General features: G+C 32.7%; 1 non-coding gene across 1 annotated transcript; it reads right to left on the reverse strand.

Annotated features, from left to right (window-relative positions):
- Positions 1-344: 344 nt before the first annotated feature.
- Positions 345-416, reverse strand: TRNAT-CGU. Its single transcript has one exon. It is a non-coding gene; the product is annotated as a tRNA-Thr (tRNA).
- Positions 417-6,286: the final 5,870 nt, after the last annotated feature.

Raw genomic sequence — 6,286 nt, forward strand, 5'->3', positions numbered from 1 at the left:
TTTTATATGAATTCAATGACTAATTTAATATGAAATTATGAATAAAAAAATTTTAGATTTATAAAAAATATGTTTTTTTTATTAAATTTTAAAAATGAAGAATGCCTCTAAAATTTTTACAAAGGTACACCCTAATAATGGTCAACGAGTTGGCCAATGCTGTCGAATCACCTGAATTCTATTTGTCAGTGATTGAACACGCAAATGCATTGGACGTACTGTTCCCTAGAGATGTCTAACCATGAAACGACGAATGGTATCTGTCGGTTAGTCAAAAGATGATCCATTGAAGGTCTTCGACCGAAATGGCAAATGCAATTGAAAGAAGTTCAAAAAAACCCAATAGCTCCCAGCGAGGATCGAACTCGCGACCTTTCGCTTACGAAGCGAACGCACTACCACTATGCTATGGAAGCCTTTTGTTAGAAAATCATTTTCTATTGTTTTATTAATTCTTTATCAGCTTCGTGTCTTCCCTAAAACTCGCTCGAAAGAAATAAATTTTAAACTAGAGTATAATCACTATCACGCTTCTTGATTCACCCTAGGGATCTCAAATGGTCTTTTAAGGTTAGTTTGGTTACATAAAATTAAACTATCATATCTTATTTTATCTCATTTTATATAATTATTATAACTTATTAATTAGACTTCAAACTAGACTCTTACGCATGGATTGCAAGTTGAATTTGTTCAACTCTAATTAATACTAAGATTTAATTATTAGTTATAATATAAAAAGAAATCGATAATTAAGAAATTAATATAGGGCTAGTTGAAATTTACAGATAATTGCATTAATTGCAGTGGAATTCCAAGAGTCACATGCAAGTATAGAAAGTTGTTGTAGTTACAATTTTGTATATTGAGGAAGTTTATTATATTAGGAAAGAAAAGGCAAAACAAAGTAGGTATGTTTGGTTGGGTAGTAATAAAATTCTCAAAAAATTTTATAATTTCATTATCAAATATCACTTAAATATAAAATATTTTTCTATTTTAAATTTTTAACTTTTCATCTAATTATTACTCGAATACAAAAATTAATACAAATTTTACAAATATCAAAACAAAAATTATATTAAAAAAACTATATTTAAATAACATTGTAATTTTATCTATTCACTTTCAGAAATTCCAATACAATACTTATTTTTAAAAATATTTTTATTTAACTTTTTATTCATCATTTCTCAAAACATAATCTCAAGCAAATTCTCAAATAAAAAATTATATTTATAGTTGACTAAATCTCTTGTACTCCATTTGAAAAAAGTAGATAAACCTGAGACCCATAAGAAAAAAAATTATTTTTTAGTGGTGAATCTCACATTTTTCAAAGTAAGTGCGCGGTACTTATATATTTCAAAACTATATTTAGCATTCTTCTCAAATATTTCTAGATATTATTGATATTGAAATATGCCCTTAATCGTTTGTATATGCTAGAGACAATGAAATGGTGACTACAGGGCCGAATCTTCCGAGGTTGCTATGGTCTTGTATGAATTCGATGGGAATGAGAGAGAGCACTAGCTGGGGTCGTGTTTTAAGCTGGCGAAGGTAGTTCCTTTGGGTAATAATGAAGGTAGTTCCTGAGAGGCACCTACCCCATTGAAATATATACACCCGAATGATACCCAGGTTTTAGAATGAGTCTTCCATAAAGTTAAGGAAATCCAACACTGTGGTTGTATGTAACGGTTTCGAAAACTAATTTATTGCCTTACTTGCAGCTGTAGAGGCTGGACAAAGACAATCTTGCTCAGATGGCAAGCTCAACTCAGCTAAGAAAAAAGTTAGGGACCTCAAACGGCTTACCTAGACAATTATTGATGGGAAAAGTGAAAGGAACTTGAATCGTGGGAAAGCGAAGGGAAGGGTAAATGAGGTTGTATAATGAAGAAAAAAATCATTTCTTGGAATGTAAGGGGGGTAAAAGAGAAGGAGAAGCTCCTCACAATAAAAAAATAAACTTGACTATGGGGATGCAACATTATATGTTTACAAGAAACGAAATTGGAGCTTATTTCTTTAAGCATCATTAGGAGTTTGTGGGCATGTAATCAGGTGGGTTGTCACCATCTACCCTCCAATAGAACATCGATGGGCATTCTAGTGATGTGGGATAAATGGGTGATCGAAAAGGTGAAGGATGGTATGGGGGATTTTATGGCAGTGTGCTCGTTCAAGAATGTTGAGGATGGATTCCAATAGGCCTTTGCAAGTTAATGATCCTAATCTGGATCAAGCAAAAATTCGGTGGCTTGCTCTTTCAAGAATGTTGAGGATGGATTTCAATGGGCTTTCGCAAGAGTTTATGGTCATAATCTAGATCAAGCAAGAAGTTTATTATGGGATGAATTGGCTGAGCAAAGTAGCATTTGGGATATGCCTTGGTGCATTGGAGGTGATTTTATTGTCACTAGGTTCCCGAGTGAAATATTGGGTTGTTCCAACTACAACTCAGCAATGGTAGATTTTTCTAACTTCATTTTTTTTTTTACCAAGATCTATTAGATATCTCTCCTGCAAGTGGTTCCTTCATTTGGTCAAGCAACTATGAACTTTCTTATTGGTCGAGGATCGATAGATTCTTGGTCTCCTCGGATTGGAAAATCCATTTTCCAAATCTCATCCAAAAGCATCTTCCCCGACTATGTTCAGACCACTTTCCCATCCTTCTTGACTATGGCAAAATACACAAAGGTTTAAAGGTATTTCAAATTCGAGAATATGTGGTTGAAATCCAATGACTTTATTGACCGAGTTAAACAACGGTAGCTTTCTTATCATTTCCATGAAACCCCAAGTTATTTTCTAGCATGTAAATTGAAGGCATTGAAAAAAAGTTCTAAAGAGCTGGAGAATAGGTAGGGTGTAGAAAAAAAAATAATCAAAAAACAGGTTAAACTGGACCGGACCGATTTGTAAGCTGTTTGGCGGTACCGGTTCTTAAGAATCAAAATCGAACCTAAACCGGTGCAGTACCGGTTTTCATATTTTGAAAATTGATTTAAACCAAACTGGACCGGTATATATATTTATAATTTTTATATTATATATAATTTTTTATATTATATTATATATTATATATTAAATTGTTAATTCATGTAACATGAAATTCTAAACTTATTATTTAAATCTATTAATTTTATAACATGAAATTAATCTTATAATTTTTAATATAACATTTGATGTAACATATAAATTTTAATTTATAACATAAACATTAATATTAAGTTATTAATATAAACTTACTTGTGATATATATAGATATATCAATGATAAATACATTTTTGGCATAATAAATTATAATATATATTCTTTTTGTAAATACATTTTTATGCATTTGATTATATATACTCATATAAGAAGTTTAGAACTTATATAGACTATAGTTAAATTCAATACTATACTAGTATGTGTTAATTATTATAAAATATTATACTTATAATATAATATAAATAGATTAATAGTTTAGTATATGTAAATATTATATTATTACTAATATAGATAATCGGTAAAATCGAAAAAATCAGACCGATATCGAAAAAACTGGAAGTTCCAATTTCGGTATTGAATCGGTCCGATATCGATTATTAAATTTTCAAAACCGGTATATATCGGTTTGGTTCTAAAAATTATATGAAACCGGAATAGTTACACCCCTGCAAACAAGTATTTGGTAATGTGGAAAGCCAGAAGAAGACACTTTTGGAGGAACTTAAAGGTTTGGAGAATATATTGGAGGAAAGGGAAATGTAGAAGTGGAAAAGGCTTGCAAAACTCAAGTGTATGTAGAACTTGAGAGGGTCTCTCTCATAGAAGAGATATATTGGAGACAAAAATAAGAGTCTTCTGTTTAAAAGAGGAGGATAAATGTACCAAGTTTTTTCATCGAGTGGATAACTCACACAAGACAAACAACACCATTGATATGTTGTTGACTACTATGAGAACTTACTTTTGGAACAATTCTCTTGGCAACCAAGAATTGATGGAGTTACTTTTGATACTATCGATCCACAAGTAAAAGGATGGCACATAGGCCTTTTGAAGGAATGGAGGTTCGGTTAAAAAGTATGGTGTGTGACAAAGTTACACGTTCGGAAGGCTTCACTATGGTGTTCTTTCAATTTTGTTGGGAAATGATCAAGAGTGATAACACGAGGGTCTTCCAAGAATTCCATGAAAATGAAATATTTGAAAAAAGCCTTAATAACACATTCATTACTCTTATTCCAAAAAAAAAAAAAAATAAAGGGTGGTTGAGGATAAAGATTATTGCCCCATAAGTTTGATGAGTGGAATGTACAAAATCACCACAAAAGTCTTGGCGAAAAGATTAAGCATGGTGGTAGAGAAAGTAATATCAAAGCCTCAAAATGCCTTTGTGAAGGGGAGGCAAATACTTGATGCAGTGCTTGTTGCCAATGAATGTTTGGATAGTAGAATCAAGTCGGAAGAGGCAGGGCTTCTTTGCAAACAAGATGTAGAAAAGGCCTGTGATCGAGTTAATTGGAGCTTCTAAAGTCTCGTTTAGTTACACAGATGAGATGAGAAATATGTGAATAGTAGTGAAATGATTTAAGCTAAGATGTTTTATGAAATTTTAGGAAATGTGAGAGAAAAAATTGAATAAAAATATTATAAAATTAAAATATTTTTTGAATATAATTCTTTAATATAATTATTGTTTTGAGATTTGAAAAAGTTGAATTATTTTTTGTATTTTGTTTAGAAGGTTATGAAAGTTATAATGATTAGATAATGATTAGAAGAAAAAGTTGAAATTCTAAAGTGTTTATGTTTAAATGGTATTTGGATTTTGATATGATATAAAATGAGATGAGACGAGATGGGTTGAGACATTCTCTAAAACCAAACGGGGCTTTACTCTACATGCTTGAGGGGTGTGGGTTCGAGGTGAAGTGGTGCTCATGGATCAAGCATTGCATCTCTACTGCATGCTTCTTTATTTTGATTAATGGCACAACAAGTGGTTTCTTTCAAAACTTGTGGGGATTGAGACAAGTGGATCCCTTATCTCCGTTACTTGTTGTTTTTGTAATGGAAGCACTTAGCAAAATGATCGACGGTGTGGTAGAGGGTGGCATTATATCCGGCTTCTCAGTAGGGGAAGTCGATACTGGCTCTCTCAATATTTCTCATCTCTTATTTGTCGATGATACCCTGGTATCTTGTGAGGCCAACCATGATCATATTTGTGCGTTGAGTGCTCTTCTTCTATGCTTTGAAGTTGTTTCCAGATTGAAGGTAAACTTGGACAAATCAGATGTAATTCTAGTGTAGCAAGTGTAAAATGTGGACGATATGGCTTCTATCTTGGGTTGTAAGATATTTCTTATTCATGAAATATCTTAGCCTCCCGTTGGGTGTTCATTATAAATGGATACCCATTTGGAATGATGTCCTAAAAAAGATGGAGTGGAAACTCGCTAGTTGGAAGCAGATGTACTTATCCAAAGGTGACAGAGTCACACTAATTAAAAGTACCATATCCAATCTACCAATTTATTTTCTCTCTTTATTTCCACTTCCATCACATGTAGCTTACCGCATGGAGAAAATATAGCGGGATTTTCTATAAGGAGGGATGAATGATGAGTTCAAATTTCATTTGGTATAATGGGCCACCGTTTGTTCCTAAACTTATCAAAGAGACTTGAATATCCAAAATCTGCAGCTTTTTAACAATGTGTTGTTGGGTAAATGACTATGGAAATATCCCCTATAATGTGGAACTTTGTGGAGATCGGTTTTAGATTCAAAGTATAGTAGAGCATTAAGAGGTTGATGCTCAAATGAGGTGAGTGGATCTTTTGGGATGGGGCTCTGGAAACACATAAGACGTGATGGAATATATTTTCTAGTTTTACCCATTTTGAGCAGGTGACGGGTCCTGTATCAAATTTTGAAATGACATTATATGCACTTAAGGAAGCCTATACATGCTTTTTTGGTATAGCAAGCATGAAAGAAGTCTCGGGGACCTCCTTCACTATTCTAATAACACCTCTAAGTGGAATGTCACATTTCTTAAAACTATTTATGATTGGGAAGTTTACATAATCTTTGAATTCTACACCCTAGTCTATTCAATTACTATGCGGGGGAGGTGAAGACAAACTTTTTTAATGCCCCTCGGTGAAAGGAAAGTTAACTGAACGTTCCTTTTACTAATCCATCTCTAAGAGCAATGCAAATCCATTTTTGCGAAGGAGCATACAACCCCCTTAAAAGCATCATTTTTTATATGGAC

Source organism: Juglans microcarpa x Juglans regia, chromosome 5D (assembly GCF_004785595.1).
Source record: "Juglans microcarpa x Juglans regia isolate MS1-56 chromosome 5D, Jm3101_v1.0, whole genome shotgun sequence".
In the NCBI taxonomy this organism is placed as follows: domain Eukaryota; kingdom Viridiplantae; phylum Streptophyta; class Magnoliopsida; order Fagales; family Juglandaceae; genus Juglans; species Juglans microcarpa x Juglans regia.